The sequence below is a fragment of the Elephas maximus genome, chromosome 17 (genome assembly GCF_024166365.1).
Source record: "Elephas maximus indicus isolate mEleMax1 chromosome 17, mEleMax1 primary haplotype, whole genome shotgun sequence".
Taxonomy (NCBI): domain Eukaryota; kingdom Metazoa; phylum Chordata; class Mammalia; order Proboscidea; family Elephantidae; genus Elephas; species Elephas maximus.
In genome coordinates, this window is record NC_064835.1 from 23032786 (window position 1) to 23054232 (window position 21447).

The window sequence follows — 21447 nt, forward strand, 5'->3', positions numbered from 1 at the left end:
ACAGTACTGTCCATGAAGCTGACAGATCAATTGCCTGAGCTATGGGGGATGAGGCTGTGGCAGTCTGGTGCTCTTGGAATAACCTCATACTGTCTGCTGCAGGGACTGTTTTATTAGAATCATCTTGCTAATTTTAATCCCAGACTTATTTCCTTCACATGTAAAAACCAGATTATAAGTAATCCAACATGATGGTTGGAATCAGAACTCTGAAAATGATTGGCTTTATTCATTGAAATATACATTGCAATGTAAATATGTGGTGCCCTTGACATAAACTAAAGTTATCCTTTCACTCTGGCTGTCCTTGCTTTGGAGCCCTGGTGGTTTGGTGGTTAAGAGTTCCGCTGCTAACCAAAAAGGTCAACAGATTGAATCCACCAGCTGATCCTTGGAAACCCATAGGGCAGTTCCACTCTCTCCTATAGGGTTGCTATGAGTCACAATCGACCCGACGTCAATGCTTCTTTTTCTTTTATCCTTTCTTTGTACCACTACACTTACAGGACTTATAGTCAATCACAGAAACATTGATTAAACAACTAAAATGAGATTTGACTTGAAGTGATACAGGAAAGGCTTATGCCTTCGTGGAGTTCAGTTAGAAAGCTAAGCTAAAATGTTACAAAACAGTAAACAATGCAAGGCTGAAGTGTATCCTTGAGTGAGAAGCTGAATGTCAGGTCTCTTTAGAAGTCAGAGAAAACAGCATGCAGAAAGTTATCATCAAGTACGTCTTGAAGACAAAGAATAAAAGTTAGATAGGATATAGAAATCTTAATTTTAAGAAAAAGGGATAAAATGATCATAAATAGGACATGGGATGAAGCAGTGTGCTTGTGGAATATGGAGGCTGTTCTGAGGAGAATGAATTTTTTTTTTCTTTTCCTGTAGAATAGTAAGAGGTGAAGTGTGTGGCATTAGGTAGATAGGACTTTGAAAGTCATACAGAGTAATTTTGACATAAAATTAATTCATTCATTTATTTTCACTGTCTGGTAAAAACCAAATTCTCATTATATATCAAACAATAAGCTGGATGTCATGAGAGACACATAAATGAGATAGACATGGACCCTACTGTCAAGATGTTTGCTCTCCTAGGCTGGAAGGAGATATGTACTTATTTTTCTTTTCTAATTCTGTCCTTGTTGTTCCCTCCTTGGTGCCTGGGTTTACTATCCCCTAACTCTATTTTAGACTGTGTAAATTCTCTAAAACTAATTGCTTCTTTATAAGACCATGAAGAATAAATATAACCATAGTTAGTTGTTTCCATTTTATTTTCTAAATGTGACACCAAAATCTACATTGGTTGTTGGAAATCAGGAATGAATTGAGTTGGATAGAGATGCATTTCTGAATGATGAGTCCTAAATATGTGTGGGGATAAGCTTACCTACACGTTCAGTTACTATTACAGTTTGTGGACTCAGTAGCCTATTTTCTTTCGATGGTGTTTAATTCAGTGTGGAGAAGTCACAATATAAAAGTATCAATTTATGTGACCTCAGGCACATCATCACCTTTGTTACCTCATTTCCAAAGAAGAAGACTTGAACTCTATTGCCTCCAAGGTCCCTTCCATTTTTATCAAGCTTTGAGAGAAATAGAATCCACAGAACAAGGGATCGAAGAGCTATGACACATTGGTGTAGGTGACTAAGAATATGATAAATGCCTTTCTTGGAAATCTTAAAAATAACATAATGATTTACAGTCATTTTTCCCTAGAGGCAAAGAACTTAGTGATTACCTCTTTTTGTTTTTGTGCTTCTGAAGCTTTTTCTCACATTTAAAAATTGAAACCTTTCCTTATCCCTCCTCCATAGTGTATGCCATATTCAGTTTCAGATCTGTTATTTCCTTGTACTGAACATAGACGATATCCTGAAACCCAAATTCATCTGCAAGGCCTATGTTTCAGGGAACTCACAGCACAGCTTTACCTTGGACTTCCAAGAGACAAGGAACCGTGACAATAATCTGAATGTTGTTTTGTTTTTCTGGAATACTTAAAACAACCAAACCTGTTGCTATTGAGTCGATTCCAACTCATAGAGACCCTATAAGACAGAGTAGATCTACCTCACAGGGTTTCCAAGGAGTGGCTGGCAGATTAGAACTGCCAGCCTTTTTGGTTAGCAGCTAAATGCTTAACCACTGTGCCACCAGTGTTCCTTGGAATACATAAAAAACCCGTTGCCGTTGAGTAGATTCTGACTCATAGCGACCCTATACATAGAGAATTGTGTATTGAGTTAGAATTAGAATGAATTGAAATAGAGAATTGGAATAAATAGAGGATGCTAAATTAGTCAATTACTGAGGAAAAATATCTCTGAGTCCACAAACAGCACAGATTTTAATTCTCTCAGGTATGAGTTAAAATTCAAGAAAGAAATGTTTCTACTGAGTCTAAAGTATTAACAGGATTTATTGTTATACAGCGACAATTCCTTTATTTTGACTACTCTTCTGTATCTTGAGCGGTCATTGTTAAGTCAGTTCCATTTGCAGCCATCTACTATAATCTGTACGTTTAGAATGAACACCAGCATAGTCACCCAGTGATACCAGATTCACTCGTTCTTGGGCCCACTTGTTTCCTTGTTACGAATGGAAAGGAAATCTCTTCAATTCTCTGTTATTCCCTGTTTTAGGTGGATTATAGCACATGAGTCAGAACTGACTTGATGGCACTGGGTTTGGTATTTTCATTTTTGGTGGACGCAAGAGTTTCTCTTTCCTGTGAACTTTAGCCTGCATGTTGACCTCCACATACCGAGTATTCAGGAAAGGTCTTTCTGTAAGAGGAAAGAAGAAAATATATTCCTGTCATGACATAAATGGTTTATACTCTCAGTCTCTGAGTCAATTCTGCTTCTACCAAAAGGCTGTGCATATGTTACGGGCTATTCAGTTATGTACTTCCTCTCATTTATCTCAAGATGCACCATTTATAAAAACATATATGCTTCTTTTCCTGTCTCCTGAATACCTGGCTCTGTATGCCATCTCCACCATTCCTAGATGGACTGTGCAGTGCCTAGTGGCTTGGGAGCCACTTCCCTGGCCCGAACTGCCAAGCCAGTGGGCTCCCTTGGGGATTTTTTTTTCTCAATTTCTTGCCTCTCTCCACCATCCTTCCCTTCTTTTCCCCTGAACACCGGGTGCCGTGTGCCATCTCTGCTCCTTGTAGATGGGCTGTGCAGTGCCACTCAGCTGGGAAGCCACTTCCCCTGTCCACGCCACCATGCCGGTGGGCTCACTCAGTGCTTTTTTTCTCTCTCTCTTCTTTTCTTTTCTTGACTTCTTGTCTCCTTCTACCTTCCTTCTTTACCCTTCTCCTGAATACCTAGAGCCATTTGCCATATCTGTTCTTTCTTAATTGGCTGTGCAGTACCACTCAGCTGGGGATCTGTTTCTGGTGGGCTCCCTTGGGCATTTTTTCCCTTTATTTTCTTTCTTCTTCTTTTCCTCAGGATTTTTTTCTTTCTACGTATTTTCCTTACCCTTTGTCTTTGTCATTTAGTGCTGCTATAACAGAAACACCACAAGTGAATGGCTTTAGCAAAGAGAAGTTTCTTTTCTCATAGTAAGATAGGCTATAAGTCCAAATTCAGGTAATCATCTCCAGGGGAAGGCTTTCTCTCTCTGTCAGCCTTCTCATCAATCTTCTCCCAGGCTAGGAGCTTCTCCATGCAGGGACCATGGGTTCAAAGGATGTGCTCTGCTCCCATCGCTGCTTTCTAGGTAGAATGAGGTTCACCCTCTCTGCTCACTTCCCTTTCCTTTTTATCTCTTGAGAGATAATTGGTGGTGCAGGCCACACCCCAGGGTAACTCCCTTTGCATTTGATCAGGGATGTGACCTGGTCAGGATGTTACAATCTTACTCTAATCCTCTTTAACATAAAACAACAATCACAAAATTGAGGACAACCGCAGAAAACTGTGAATCATGACCTAACCAAGTTGGCACATATTTTTTGGCGACACAATTCAATCTATAACACCCTTCTCCTGAACTCCTGGTGCCATGTGCCATCTCTGCTCCTTCTTGACAGGAAGTGTACTGTCACTCAGCTGGGAAACCACTTTGTTTCTGGTGGGCTCCCTTGGGGCATTTTTCTTTTCTCTCCTTTTTTTCCTTGTCTTTCTCTACCTTCCTTCTTTACCCTTCTCCTGAATACCTAGTGCTGTGTGCCATTTCCACTTCTGGACAGCCTGTACAGCTCTGCTCAGCTAGGGACCCACATCCAGTTGACTCCTTTGGGGCATTTTATTATTTTTTTCTTGGTTTCTTGTTTCAGTTTGTACTCCTATTCCTTTTTCCCAATCACCCAACTGCATAAACCTCTCTCATTCCTTTATTTTATTTTTAAATCTAGTTTCTTTTCTCTCCCATCCTTTCTTTACTTTCCCCCACCCACCTAGCTACATATGCCCTATCTGTCCCTTCTTGATATGCTGTGCCTCACTGCCTGGATAGAATGCCACCAGCACATGACTTCCTGGGTCTGTGCCACTCCAACAACAGGCTCCTTCAGTACTTTTTTTTTTTTTTTGCTCCTGTTTCTTTCTCTTCTTTTCCACACCCAATTAGCTTCACGCATCACAACCCCACCCCACCCCACCCAACCGCCACCTATCTGCACTGTGCACTGACCTTCACACACCCGAACAGCACAGGTATGGAACCTGCCCTGCACTGACAGCAGTCCCTGTCCTTTCGGCCCCTGTACCTGCACAAACAACCCATCAGCCAGCCACCTTCCACTGGACCTGCCCTGCCGCACCACAGTTGAGCAACAGGCCCTGCCCACTGGACGAGGTGGCAAGAAGCGTCATGGCCACAGACGAGCAAACAACAAAGAACGCTCAGCCAAACTACTCAGTCACAACCAAATAAAAGAAAAAGCAGGTCAATACAAACAAATGTAAAATCAATAAATGAAGAAATTAATAGCTGAATGTACCAAAGACAACAGACAATATCAAAACATATAAAAATACAGGACAGAATGGATCCAGTAGGCATCCAAAATAAAACACCAGATGACCTTCTGGAAGGAAAAGAGGCACTGGAACTACCTGATAGGAAATTCAAATCTCTAATAGTAAGAGCTATCCAAGAGTTGAAGGAAAAAACAGATCAAAATGAAGAAAAAACAGGCAAAATTATGGAAAAGGCAGACAAAATTATGGAAAATACAGATAAAACAATGAAAGAATTCAGGAAAATAATACAAGAACAAAATGTCAAAATAAATTCAGAGTTAGAAATCATACAAAAACAGCAGTTAGAAATCCAAAAGATAAACAACAAAATTTCAGAAATGGACAATGTCATAGAAGGGCAGAGGAGGAAGTTTGAAACTATGGAAGACAGGATGAGCTAAATGTAAGACAAATCCTTGGATACTGCTTTGTTTGAGGAAAAATCAGAGAAAAGAACAAAGAAAAATGAACAAACCTGAAAATGACGTAGGATAGAATCTAAAGCAAAAATTCGCAAGGGATCAGAATTCCAGAAGGGGGGAAGGAGGATGGAAAACACAGAGAGGATCATTGAAGAATTGCTGACAAAAACTTCCCTAATATCATTAAGATGAAAAGCTGCCTATCCAAGAAGCTCAATGAACCCCATATAGGATAGAACTCAAAAGAAAATCACCAAGCCATATCATAATCTCACTCGCTAAAACCAAAGACAAAGACAGAATACTGACAGTAGCTCAAGAAAAAGGAAAATTCACTTACAGAGTGGAAACAATAAGACTAAGCTCTTATTACGTGACAGAAATCATGCAGGCAAGAAGGCAATCAGATAATATACATAAAACTTTGAAGGAAAGAAATTACCAACCAAGAAAAAGATATCCTGCAAAACACCCACTCAAATATGATGATGAAATTAGGAAAACAGATCAGAAGGGACAGGAAAGATCTAAAGATGAAAGAGAGTCTGTTTGCTTCATTCTTTTAAAGTACAAGCCCAGGAAGGAAAAAGATAAAAGTGAGTTCCTCATTCCTGATCAGTACTCCTTCCACCCTCTTGTCAGTTGAGGGCTTGCAATAAAGACAGCGTGCACTGATTTTTTTTTTTCAGTTTGGAAGGCTATGTCACAAATGGGGTCACTGTGACCACCCAGGCATCCATCGTTTTGTATTTTGCATCCCTCTAATGTGATAAAAAAAAAAAAAAAAGGTTTATCTACATGCAGCTTGGATGCATGGCACCCAGTGCAGCCACCCTTTTTTTCATATTACAGGAACCTGAGACTCTCAAGACAAGGGGATAAGATCCCATGACTGACTTATCTGTGCACGGGAAGTTCTGAATTCTCCAGCTCCTATGGTTGCTAAGATTCAAAATATCAGAAAACATTCTTGTGACCATGGTTTGAAGATTAGTATAAATTTATCTCAGATTCAATATAAATTTTAAGTGTACTAGCTAAAATCTTTCACATTCAGCACTAGTTCCTTCTCTTTTACCTAAGTACACAATCAGAAATAGAATTTTACGAAAACTTATGAAGGTTTACTGTTCTCTGAAATGAGGCATTCAAGTCAGCCACACTGAATAAAAGCACTTTCCAGTGGTGGCCACTGATTATGTTCCATAATTGTCATGAACACCATGGGTCAGTTGCCAATACATGTCTTTAGTTTTCATGGCATCTTAACTATAACTGCATATCAGAGTTTGTAGTGTCCTTCAAAGTCTTCTTATAATTTGCTGAAACTGAACATCAGGTATCATACTGTGTAAGGGCCATTTTGGTCTTATTTTAGATGAACGTCTTGATCTTAGCAGAATGTGATTTCATTGTATCGTGCATGGACAATACTAAGACATAGAGTCACCAGGGTCTTGGATCAAGCATAATGTGTGAAACATGCATAGCAACAGAATATTTGAGGTTAGGATTGTTCTGGAGAATCCAAGCTATGTTGTTACATTATTTTGGAAATTAAAAAGTAGTTTGGGTTTACTTGTGGAACAGTCTAATATCAAAGGGAAATTTTGTTGTTGTTGTCTTTCTTAGGTGCCCTCAACTCCATTCTGACTCACAGCGACCCTATATACAACAGAGCCAAACACCGCCTGGTCCTGCTCCATCCTCAGAATCCCTGTTATGCTCGAGCCCATTGTTGTAGTCACTGTGTCAGTCCATCTCATTGAGTGTCTTCCTCTTTTTCCTGACACTGTACTCCACCAAACATGACGTCCTTCTCCAGGGACTGGTTCCTCCTGATAACATGTCCAAAGTATGTGAGACGAATTCTTGCTGTCTTCACTTCTAAGGAGCTTTCTGGCTGTACTTCTTCCAAGACGGATTTGTTCATTGTTCTGGCAGTCTGTGGTATAGCCAGTATTCTTCACCAACACTGTAATTCAAAGGCATCAATTCTTCTTCCATTTCTCTTGTTCATTGTCCAACTTTGGAATGCATATGAGGCAATTGAAAATACCATGGTTTAGCTCAGGTGCACCTTAGTCCTCCATGTGACATCTTTGCTTTTTAACACTTCAAAAAGGTATTTACAGCAGATTTGACCAATGCAGTACATCACCTGATTTCTTGATTGTTGCTTTCTTGGGCGTTGACTATGGGTCCAAGTAAACTGAAATTCTTGACAAATTCAATATTTCCTCCCTTTATCATCTTGTTCCTTATTGGTCTGATTTTGAGGATATTTGTTTATTTTATGTTGAGGTGCAATCCATACTGAAGGCTGTAGTATGATCTTCATCAGCAAGTGCTTCAGGTCCGCTTCACAAAGCATTATAAATCCCAAGAAAGATGAAAAGAAAAACCACAATTAGACATATCAAAGGGGAACTACTAAAAAAGTAAAGAGAAAGAGAAAATCATAAATACGCTAAAGAAGTGATTATTACCTTTAAAGGAACAGCAATTTGATATTTCAGTTCTTAAATGATGAAAGTCAGAAGACAATGAGAAAACCTTTTTAAAGTTCTAAACAAAATAACAGTGTACCTAAAATTTTACTCTCACTGTTAATATACTTAAAAAGTGATGTTTCAAAAATGAAAGTATTCCAGATGAATAAATAATAACAATAATTGTCTCTATTGGACAACTTCAAGAAATATTAAAGTTCATCTTCTGGCAAAAATAAAATAAACCAAATGGATATTTCTATCTACACAAAGTAATAAAGACTGGCAAACATGGACGGAAATACAAAAGCCATTTCTGTCATCTTAAAATTTCTATGAGATATAAATACTAATGAATAATAGTAGCAATGTGTCTTAGGCTGGGTTATCTAGAGAAGCAAAACCAGTAAAGCATATGTATGTATATATGTATACATAGAGAGAGAGACATAGAAAAAGATCCAGAACAAGGAAATGGTTCATGCAGTTTCTAGAGGATGGAAGCCCCAAAGCTGTGGGGTAAGAAAGACAATCCTCCTGATTCATGTATCTGCAGGGGCTGGCAAACCCAAGATCAGTAGGCTGGAGTGCAGGGCTGTAGCAGGCTGTGAAGATCAATGAATCTCAAGATCCTCAGGCAAGCTGCTAGCTCAAGTCCCAAGAATCAAAGGACGGGATCCAGCTGCAGGATTCAAACAAACAAAAGCCCCAGCAAGGTGAGCAGGAAGTAAGTAGGTGGAGGATGGTGGAGGGATGAAGGGTGAGGAGTTAGATAGCCACTACCGGCCCTATCCCAACTGGTACCACTCAGCAGATTCCATCATGGAGGTGATCATGTATCAGATTTGAACAGGGAAGTGATCAAAACATTATATAACTGCCAAAACCTTGTGAATCATGGCTCAGCCAAGGTGACATGCAATTTTAACTATCACATAATGTATTATGGATTTTATAACATATGTAGAATAAAACATAACAACAGTAGTACAGATAATGGGAAGAGGGAATGGAAAGTATACTGTAAGTTTCCTATACTGTACATGATTTGAAGATGGACTGTGATAAGTTAAATGCTAAAACTTTAATGATCATCAAAAATAAAAACAAAGGTGTAAGTGAGAAATCAGTGCTTTTAATATTGTTGTTAGATGCCCTCAAGCTGATCTCAACTCACATTGACCCCACGTGACAGAAAAAAAGTAGCCCCATAAGTTTTTCTTGGCTGCATTCTTTACAGAAGCATATAACCAGGTCTTTCTCCTGTGAAGGTGCAGGATGGGTTTAGCATTTTAGAAGACAACAGCTTAACCATTTGCACCTCAAGGACTCATTGATAAGCCAAAAAGCCAAAACAAAACTCCTTGCCCTCCAGTCAATTCCAACTCATAGGGACCCTGTAAAACAGAGTAGAACTGCCCCATAGGGTTCTCAAGGCATGGCTGGTGAATTCAAACTGACAGCCTTTTGTTTAACAGCAGAGTTCTTAACCACTGTGTCACCAGGGCTCCTGATAAGCTGATAGTAGAGATAGAATGAATACAAGTTAAATGAAGAAAGATTCATTCTTACAAATAGAAAACAAGTAGCAATATGGTAAGTTTGTAATTAATCATAACAAAAATTACTTTAAACATAATCTAAACACTCTAATTAAAAAGTAGAGACTGTCAGGGGAGAAAAGAAAAAACAAACCAGCAATGCATGTGTTCTAAAAGAAAAATAAAATAACCAACCAAGCAATCAAAAAAACAAAAAAAACACACACACTTTAAATATAAAGTTACAGAGGCTAAAGACTAAAAAGACAGAAACTGATATACGAAGTAAAAACAACGCAAAACCTGTAACCAAACCTGTTGCCATCGAGTCAATTCTGACTCATAGCAACCCTATAGGACAGAGTAGAACTGCCCCATAGAGTTTCCAAGGAGCGATTAGCTAAATCAGTATCAGTGAAACTAGATGTAAGGAAAAAGAAATCTACCAGGGGCAAAGAGAAATATTTTATGATGACAAAATACATGAAAACCCAAATGTGTATGCACCTAGTAACAGGTTGTCATAATAGACATGTCTGTCTGTGAGGTCTTGCTCTTCAGATAGGTGGGACTACCACACATCATTTGAATACCAGTTTGCTACCTAGCAGTCAGGAAATTGTCTCCTGGCAGAGGGCAAACCTGGTTGTGAGGCTTAGATCATGAGTTTTTCTTTACTCAGCAATCATAGTTTTGTAATACTTGTCCATTGCCTAAAATCAATTAATCTATATACTTTACCCAGTTTGATTTATTGTTTTGGCAAGAGTACCAATGACACTGTCCAGGCTCAAGTATAGTTTAAACTTTCACATTGCTGAAATCTTCCCTCAATTTCAGTCTAAAATGATGTAATCCATCAGAAAAAGAATGGCAATATACTGACAGTATTTGGTTAATAAAAAGAAGGAAGAAAAAAAAATCTTATCTCAAATTCTCTCAACATGTCGTCACACATTTATTCTTTCCCACCTCTTTGAATCTGCTCAACTGAGGGCAAGGCCAGTATTCAAAAACTTTGTCTTTCACCTTGAAGTCATTTGTTTGTCTGCATGGCTCAAGCATCTTCCCATATTTTTGCCAGGATCCCAACTTGCCAAACCAGGAGAAGACAGCCTGTGTTTTCCACCATGGTGATCCTCATTCTCATTTCCCTGTTCTACAGTCTGGGACAATAAAGCCCCAAATGCCCAAGGCCATGCAACAAACATTCAGATAAATATGGCCGTAATTTATTTCTACTTTCCTGAGTCTTTGATTACTTTCAAGACAAATGTTTTATACAAAATTATTAAATGTCTGTGAAAAAAACTTTTGGTTGACGTTTATGCCTATTCCAGCAGCCCAGTGCTTTCTCAGAACCCTAGCTTCCTGGAAAAGGAGGCCCCTGAAAATTCAGTTCCTCTGACCTACCCTCTTCTCACCCATTGGTCCTGACCAAGCTTCTCTGACTTTGTACTGGAGTCAGTTGTGAATGTTAAAACAAAAAGAAGCAGAAAAAAAGGGAATGCACATTCACATTTACAAAAGAAAGACAACATTGAACTTCCTCATGAATGATCGTGAGATTATGAGAATTTTTTGCTTTCTTCCTTATGGATTCTCTATTTTCAAGTTTTGTGCATTAGTTTTACAATCATGAACAGACAATAAAAAATGCAATTTAAGCACAAGATAAATTTTAGAGAAAATATAATTATTTTCTATTTTTTGAGAAACATAAAGAAAAAAAACTAAGATTTTGTCTACCACTACAATAAAATTCTTTCAAATATCCAGTTTAATGTTAATTTTTCCATAAAAAGGGAGTTCAATTAATTGTGACTCATATATTTCCCTTAATATAATATTACATACATATGTATTTATAAAGGAAATGGCTCATGAGATTGTGGTGGCTAACAAGTCCCAAATTTGTGGGTTGGGTGTTGGCTTCTCCAAACCCATGTGGCTGCTGAGACTGATGAACCCAAACTGGCAGACCAGGCCATAGTCTACTGGCTCCAAAGGGTGCCAAAGTAGGTCCCACAATAGGCCACTGGCCAGTGGGGCTGTGGAGGCCGGCAAATCCCAGAACTGGCAGGTCAGACAGCAAGCCTCTGGCTTAAGTCCCAAGAACCTAAGGTCAATTGATCACTACCTGGAAGTGGGATCCAGATGGAGGGAGAAAGAGCCTCACCAGGACACAAACATATATCTTAGATGCAGGCCAAACCCCAGGGAAGGGCATAACTTTAGTAAGGGTAGGACTTGAGTCATGCCCGTCTGCAAGGCTGCGACCCAAGACACAGTCTATACCAGTCCTTTCTCATCAACATGTAGGGGTCAAGACAGACAACACATACAATGGAGGACAGCCATACAATATTGGGATTCATGGCCTAACCAAGCTGACACTTAAACCCAGCCATCGCAGATTTTGTGTACCTCACTTGCATGAAACTCTGTAGGGGCAGTTCTACTCTGTCCTATAGAGTCGCTATGATTTGGAATCAACTCGACGGCAATGGTTTGGTTTTTATTTGCTTAGTCTGACTTAGTCAATGTGTGTGAGTCACAAAGACCATGGCTACAAGGGCCATATTAAGTAATATATTACACTGGAAATATATTTAAAAAAAATCTCTGAAACACATACAATTCTTATAGACAATTAATTTAACCTATCACCCTTTAGTGTGGGAAAAAAAAACAAAAACTTCTCACTGGATGTCATTTGTTCAATATATGGAGTAATAAAATAAAAATTATACATAGTCCTTGTAAAACATGTCCAAGCAGTATACATTTATGTGTATAATACAGATACATACACATTTATGTTACACATAAATATATACAAATATAAGAATCACAAACATATATATATATACATATACAGATAAACACACAAACACATTTTTTTGTAGGATTAAAACATGAGATGTGGAGATAAGGACTAATTAGTGCATAGATAGCCAAGTAAGAAGTTTCTTCCAGTTTCCAAAGAGGAAAATATCGTCACCTCTCTCATTACAACTTGTGATTTCATGTGGGAGGTGAAGGGTGATATCACATTGGGGTATTAACGTTAACTATTTGTTAATGACAAAGCAAGCAATGCATGTCAGACCAGTCAGATGAATTTAAAAATACATTTTAACCAGGTGTAAATGCTCACGCTTGGTCAAAAAAGCCCCTGTAGCCCTGTGCTCTGCCTCTGGGTACAGCTTTATACAGGTGAACAATCAAAAGCATGGTATTATTTGGAGATGTCCATGCTTGTCTCCTTAATGCAACTGTTTCGGAGGCTTAGAATCTCAGAAGCATTAAAACAAAAACACCAGGAGTTCTAATCTAGAAATGGTCCTAAAAGTAAAGTGAAATATCTGGTCTTTAAAAGTCTAAAGAAGCATTCTAGGGAAAGATGGGAAAATGCATCCAGGTGCTGCTACCATGGGCAAGAGAATTTGTGGGAGTTCAGCAACTGGCAGGAGGAGCTGGCAGGACCTGGTGCCACAAAGAGGTTCTGAGAGTTCTCAGTAGAAAGGACTCCAAGGCAACTGTTTATTTATTTTGTTATTGTTGTTTATTGCCTCTGAGGAGGACTAATAAGAGTTTTCTGGTTCCTGTTCTAAAAACCACCAATGGGAGCTTATTTGGGAGAGGGGAAGAGTGGGGAATTTATTGCTTGGAAGTCTTCCCAAACTATGATCTGAGTCATATTTTCTATTTTAAACTTCCTCTTTACTAGGTGTCTTAGCTATCTAGTCCTGCTACGGAAATACCACGAGTGGATGGCTTTAATGAGAGGAATTTATTCTCTCACAGTCTAGCAGGCTAGAAGTCCAAATTTAGGGTGTCAGCTTCAGGGGAAGGCTTTCTCTCTGTCAGCACTGGGAGAAGGTCCTTGTCATCAAACTTCTCCTAGTTTAGGAGCTTCTCAGCACAAATACTCTGGGTCCAAAGATGTGCTCCCCTCCCTGTTATTCATGGTTGGTGGTGCTGAAGTCTCCCTATCTCTCTGCTATCTTCTCTATTTATATTTCAAAAGAGATCGACTCAAGGCACAACCTAAGCTTGTAGATTGAGTCCTGCCTCATTAATATAACTGCCTCTAATTCTGCTTCATTAACATCACAGAGGCAGGATTTATAGCTCATAGGAAAATCATATCAGATGACAAAACGGTGAACAATCACACAATACTGGGAACCATGACCTAGCTAAGTTGACACATCTTTTTTGGGGGCACAGTTCAATCCATAACCCTAGGTTAGGAGGGAGATTCTCAAATTTTATTTCAGGGCCCAGGCAATTATTGTCTACGAAATAATTCTGTCCCCCCATTTTTTTTTCTTTTTTCAGAATAAATATTGAGTCTTTGGGGAGGCGGGGTACATGTAATTAGTCAAAAATAATTTTCCAGTTTTTAAATTTGCATGTGACTAAGTGATCTGTATGATTTCAGTGCATGGTCAAAAACGTCACTTCTACATCTGTGATCCCATAATGTGGGTGAAAACAAAAATCTTTTAGATATGGGGAAAATGAATATAGGATTCTCAAGGAAAGGAGGTAGTAGCACAATACTAAAACTGTGAAGAAAAGAATGTAGCATAAAGGAATAATAATACACTTAATATATTTGGCTATAATTAGTCTATCAGTGTCTTGCACTACAGAGTTATCATTTTGTGGGCAGGAATTATGTGTTATCATCCATCACCAGTGAAAAAGAGGAAGACCCCCAACAAGGTGGATTGAAAGAGTGGCTACAACAGTGGACTCAAGCGTAACAACGATTGGGAGGATGCCACAGGACCAGGCAGTGTTTAATTCTGTTGTACATAGGGCCTCCATGAATCGGAACCAACCTGACAGCACCTAACAACAACAAAATCCATCATCTGCCTCCGCATTCCTTAATACACTTCTCTGCACTTAGTAACTAGAAGGGATTGAATTTTGTAGATTTCAAAAAAAAAACTTTTTTTTTTTTAGATTTCAAGTGGTTAAAAATTATTTATTTTAGAGATCATTTTTTTCCGAAAGAGATTCAATACACAAAAGTATATTAAGATCAGAGGACACAGACCAAAAGGATCATTCTATGAATTCTGATAGATCTTATCTAACAAAGTTCCAAATGCCATTTATATAATGTATAATCTCCCCACATGAAGGTCTCTGAAATTTAAAAAAAAAAGCGATAGGAGGGAGGCGGGGCCAAGATGGCAGACTAGGTAGACGCTATCTCAGATCCCTCTTGCAACAAAGACTCGGAAAAACAAATGAATCGATCACCTACATAACAATCTACGAACCCTGAACAACTAACACAGATTTAGAGACAGAAAACGAACAAATACGGGGAAGCAGTGACTGTTTTCGGAGCCTGGAGCCAGCGTCCCAGTCAGGTAACCTTGGCTCCGGGCTTCTAGGCCCAGGAGAGCTGAACTCATAAATCTTGTGATGGCTCAAACAAGGGGTGCAGCCCTACCCCCCTGAACTGAACCCGGGAGGGGGTCCAGCCGGTCCGCGCCGGCGGCGTGGTGACACGGCCGGTGGGAGAAGTCCCTGGGAGACAGTGACTGGTTTTGGAGCCGGGAGTGCAGCGTCCTAGCCGGGGAACCTTGGCGCCGGGCTTTTGACTGGGCGCTGTCATGGCACAAGCACGGAGTACAGCTCTACTCCCCTGAATTAACCCCGGGAGGGGCCCAGCCAGTCCGCGAGGGTGACACGGCGACGCGACTGGCAGGACGAGAAGTCCCCGGGAGGCAGCGACTGATTTTGGAGCCGGGCGTGCAGCGTCCCAGCAGGGGAACCTTGACGCTGGGCTTTGGACTGGCAGCAGAGGATCTGACCGTAGCTTTAGCGGGCCAGACCCCCAGGGGCAATCTCCACACAGCCAGCACACATAGGCAACACGCCCCTCGGGAATCTCAGATAAAATAGTCATTCCAACCAAGACAAGCAACTCTGGCTATATTCCGAGGTGCTACTCTCCTATCTCTCTGATCCGTCCCCCACCCTTCCCAGGCAGCTTCATTAACACTGGAATTTCCTGAGCCAGAGGGAGAATGGCTCCGGCTCCGTGGCGGCTTTGCTTTTCCCCCTTTATTTTTTCTTTTGGTCTTTTCCTAACCCATTCTTCTGGCCTGAGAGAAGGAACCACAAAAAACCCAGGGATCAAAAATCCATCCCTAATTGGACTAAAAACACAAAACCAGCTACAGCCAAGCATATATGATCCAAATCTTGGACTTTCATCATTACAAGGAACAAGGTGGCACTTATAATCCAAAGGCAGTTCTGATAGGGATCTGACTGCATTTTTTTTTTAGCGGATTTTCTGGAAAAACAAGTTTCCCGGTGATGGCTCGGAGACAGCAGTCCATATCAAACCACATAAAGAAGCAGACCGTGACAGCTTCTACAACCCCCCAAACAAAAGAATCAAAATCTTTCCGAAATGAAGATATAATCCTGGAATTATCACATACAGAATATAAAAAACTAATTTACAGAATGCTTCAGGACATCAGAAATGAAATAAGGCAAACGGCAGAAAAAGCCAAGGAACACACTGATAAAACAGTTGAAGAACTCAAAAAGATTATTCAAGAACATAGTGGAAAAATTAATACGTTGCAAGACTCCATAGAGAGACGGCATGAGAAATCCAAAAGATTAACAATAAAATTACAGAATTAGACAACGCAATAGGAAGTAAGAGAAGCAGACTCGAGCAATTAGAATGCAGACTGGGACATCTGGAGGACCAGGGAATTAACACCAACATAGCTGGAAAAAAATCAGATAAAAGAATTAAAAAAAAAAGAAGAAACCCTAAGAATCATGTGGGACTATATCAAGAAGGATAACTTGCATGTGATTGGAGTCCCAGAACAGGGAGGGAGAACAGAAAACACAGAGAAAATAGTTGAAGATCTCCTGACAGAAAACTTCCCTGACATCATGAAAGATGAAAGGATATCTATTCAAGATGCTCATCGAACCCCATTTAAGATTGATCCAAAAAGAAAAACACCAAGACATATTATCATCAAACTTGCCAAAACCAAAGATAAAGAGAAAATTTTAAAAGCAGCCAGGGAGAAAAGAAAGGTCTCCTTCAAGGGAGAATCAATAAGAATAAGTTCAGACTACTCAGCAGAAACCATGCAGGCAAGAAGGGAATGGGATGACATATACAGAGCACTGAAGGAGAAAAACTGCCAGCCAAGCATTATATATCCAGCAAAACTCTCTCTGAAATATGAAGGCGAAATTAAGATATTTACAGATAAACACAAGTTTAGAGAATTTGCAAAAACCAAACCAAAGCTACAAGAAATACTAAAGGATATTGTTTGGTCAGAAAACCAATAATATCAGATACCAGCACAACACAAGGTCACAAAACAGGACATCCTGATATCAACTCAAATAGGAAAATCACAAAAACAAATTAAGATTAATTAAAAAAAATGCTCATAACAGGGAATCACTGAAGTCAATATGTAAAAGATCACAATAATCAAAAAGAGGGACTAAATACAGGTGGCATAGAACTGCCATATGGAGAGTGATACAAGGCGATATAGAACAATACAAGTTAGGTTTTTACTTAGAAAAATAGGGGTAAATATTAAGGTAACCACAAAGAGGTATAACAACTCCATAACTCAAGATAAAAGCCAAGAAAAACGTAATGACTCAACAAACATAAAGTCAAGCACTATGAAAATGAGGATCTCACAATTTACTAAGAAAAACGTCTCAGCACAAAAAAGTATGTGGAAAAATGAAATTGTCAACAACACACATAAACAGGTATCAAAATGACAACACTAAACATTTATAATTACGCTGAATGTAAATGGACTAAATGCACCAATAAACAGACAGAGAGTCTCGGACTGGATAAAGAAACATGATCCGTCTATATGCTGCCTACAAGAGACACACCTTAGACTTAGAGACACAAACAAACTAAAACTCAAAGGATGGAAAAAATATATCAAGCAAACAATAAGCAAAACAGAGGAGGAGTAGCAATATTAATTTCTGACAACATAGACTTTAGACTTAAATCCACCACAAAGGATAAAGAAGGACACTACATAATGATTAAAGGGACAACTGACCAGGAAGATATAACCATATTAAATATTTATGCATCCAATGACAGGGCTGCAAGATACATAAATCAAATTTTAACAGAATTGAAAAGTGAGAGACACCTCCACAACTCTAGTAGAAGACTTCAACACACCACTTTCGGAGAAGGACAGGACATCCAGTAAGAAGCTCAATAGAGACACGGAAGACCTAATTACAACAATCAACCAACTTGACCTCATTGACTTATACAGAACTCTCCACCCAACTGCTTCAAAGTATACTTTTTTTTTCTAGCGCACATGGAAATTCTCTAGAATAGACCACATATTAGGTCATAAAACAAACCTTTGCAGAGTCCAAAACATCGAAATATTACAAAGCATCTTCTCAGACCACAAGGCAATAAAACTAGAAATCAATAACAGAAAAACTAAGGAAAAGAAATCAAATACTTGGAAACTGAACAATACCCTCCTGAAAAAAGACTGGGTTATAGAAGACATCAAGGAGGGAATAAGGAAATTCATACAATGCAACCAGAATGAAAATACTTCCTATCAAAACCTCTGGGACACAGCAAAAGCAGTGCTCAGAGGCCAATTTATATCGAAAAATGCAAACATACAAAAAGAAGAAAGAGCCAAAATCAGAGAACTGTCCCTACAACTTGAACAAATAGAAAGTGAGCAACAAAAGAATCCATCAGGCACCAAAAGAAAACAAATAGTAAAAATTAGAGCTGAACTAAATGAGTTAGAGAACAAAAAAACAGTTGAAAGAATTCACAAAGCCAAAAGCTGGTTCTTTGAAAAAATTAACAAAATTGATAAACCATTGGCTAGACTGACTAAAGAAAAACAGGAAAGGAAACAAATAACCCTAATAAGAAACGAGAAGGACCACATCACAACAGACCCAACTGAAATTAGAAGAATCATATCAGATTATTACAAAAAATAATACTCTAACAAATTTGAAAACCTAGAAGAAATGGATGAATTCCTAGAAAAACCCTACCTACCTAAACTAACACATTCAGAAGTAGAACAACTAAATAGACCCATAACGAAAAAAGAGATTGAAACGGTAATCAAAACACTCCCAACAAAAAAAAGCCCTGGCCCGGACGGCTTCACTGCAGAGTTCTACCAAACTCTCAGAGAAGAGTTAACACCACTACTACTAAAGGTGTTTCAAAGCATAGAAAATGACGGAATACTACCCAACTCATTCTATGAAGCCACCATCTCCCTGATACCAAAACCAGGTAAACACATTACAAAAAAAAAAAAATTTAGACCTATATCCCTCATGAACATAGATGCAAAAATCCTCAACAAAATTCTAGCCAATAGAATTCAACAACATATCAAAAAAATAATTCACCCTGATCAAGTGGGATTTATACCAGGTATGCAAGGCTGGTTTAATATCAGAAAAACCATTAATGTAATCCACCACAAAAATAAGACAAAAGACAAAAACCACATGATCTTATCAATTGATGAAGAAAAGGCATTTGACAAAGTCCAATATCCTTTTATGAAAAAAAATCTCACCAAAATAGGAATTGAAGGAAAATTCCTCAACATAATAAAGGGCATCTATGCAAAGCCAACAGCCAACATCACTCTAAATGGAGAGAACCTGAAAGCATTTCCCTTGAGAACGGGAACCAGACAAGGATGCCCTTTATCACCGCTCTTATTCAACATCGTGCTAGAAGTCCTAGCCAGGGCAATTAGGCTAGACAAAGAAATAAAGAGCATCCGGATTGGCAAGGAGGAAGTAAAATTATCTCTATTTGCAGATGACATGATCTTATACACAGAAAACCCTAAGGAATCCTCCAGAAAACTACTGAAACTAATAGAAGAGTTTGGCAGAGTCTCAGGTTATAAGATAAACATACAAAAATCACTTGGATTCCTCTACATCAACAAAAAGAACATCGAAGAGGAAATCACCAAATCAATACCATTCATAGTAGCCCCCAAGAAGATAAAATACTTAGGAATAAATCTTACCAAGGATGTAAAAGACCTATACAAAGAAAACTACAAAGCTCTACTACAAGAAACTAAAAAGGACATACTTAAGTGGAAAAACATCCCTTGCTTATGGATAGGAAGACTTCACATAGTAAAAATGTCTATTCTACCAAAAGCCATCTATACATACAGTGCACTTCCGATCCAAATTCCAATGTCATTTTTTAAGGTGATAGAGAAACAAATCACCAACTTCATATCGAAGGGAAAGAAGCCTCGGATAAGCAAAGCATTACTGAAAAAGAAGAAGAAAGTGGGAGGCCTCACTCTACCTGATTTCAGAACCTATTATACAGCCACAGTAGTAAAAACAGCGTGGTATTGGTACAACAACAGGCACATAGACCAGTGGAACAAAATTGAAAACCCAGATATAAATCCATCCACATTTGAGCAGCTGATATTTGACAAAGGCCCAGTGTCAGTTAATTGGGGAAAAGATAGTCCTTTAAACAAATTGTGCTGGCATAACTGGATATCCATTTGCAAAAAAATGAAACAGGACCCATACCTCACACCAAGCACAAAAACTAACCCCCAGTGGATCAAAGACCTAAACTTAAAGACCAAAATGATAAAGATCATGGAAGAAGAAATAGGGAGAACCCTAGGAGCCCTAATACAAGGTATAAACAGAATACAAAACATTACCAAAAATGACGAAGAGAAACCCGATAACTGGGAGCTCCTAAAAATCAAACACCTATGCTCATCTAAAGACTTCACCAAAAGAGTAAAAAGACCACCTACAGACTGGGAAAGAATTTTCAGCTATGACATCTCCGAGCGCCTGATCTCTAAAATCTACATGATTCTGTCAAAACTCAACCACAAAAAGACAAACAACCCAATCAAGAAGTGGGCAAAGGATATGAACACACACTTCACTAAAGAAGATATTCAGGCAGCCAACAGATACATGAGAAAATGCTCTCAATCATTAGCCATTAGAGAAATGCAAATTAAAACTACGATGAGATTCCATCTCACTCCAACAAGGCTGGCATTAATCCAAAAAACACAAAATAATAAATGTTGGAGGGGCTGCGGAGAGATTGGAACTCTTATACACTGCTGGTGGGAATGTAAAATGGTACAACCACTTTGGAAATCTATCTGGCGTTTTCTTAAACAGTTAGAACTACCATACAACCCAGAAATCCCACTCCTCGGAATATACCCTAGAGAAATAAGATCCTTCACACGAACAGATACATGCACACCCATGTTAATTGCAGCTCTGTTTACAATAGCAAAAAGCTGGAAGCAACCAAGGTGTCCATCTACAGCTGAATGGGTAAATAAATTGTGGTATATTCACACAATGGAATACTACGCATTGATAAAGAACAGTGATGAATCTGTGAAACATTTCATAACATGGAGGAACCTGGAAGGCATTATGCTGAGCGAAATGAGTCAGAGGCAAAAGGACAAATATTGTATAAGACCACTATTATAAGATCTTGAGAAATAGTATAAACTGAGAAGAACCCATACTTTTGTGGTTACGAGGGGGGGAGGGAGGGAGGGAGGGAGAGGGTTTTTTACTCATTAATTAGTAGATAAGAACTGCTTTAGGTGAAGGGAAGGACAACACTCAAAACATGGAAGGTCAGCTCAATTGGACTGGACCCAAAGCAAAGAAGTTTCCGGGATAAAATGAATGCTTCAAAGCTCAGCGGAGCAAGGGTGGGGGGTTGGGAACCTTGGTTTAGGGGACTTCTAAGTCAATTGGCAAAATAATTCTATTATGAAAACATTCTGCATCCCACTTTGAAATGTGGCATCTGGGGTCTTAAATGCTAACAAGCGGCCATCTAAGATGC

The 21447-nt window shown here is 39.0% G+C and overlaps 1 protein-coding gene across 1 annotated transcript in view; it reads right to left on the reverse strand.

The window, feature by feature from the left end:
* LOC126060649 (putative olfactory receptor 8G2) overlaps positions 1-21447 on the reverse strand; it is a 306855-nt gene that overhangs the window by 76626 nt on the left and 208782 nt on the right. The gene's annotated exons all lie outside the window — the stretch shown is intronic.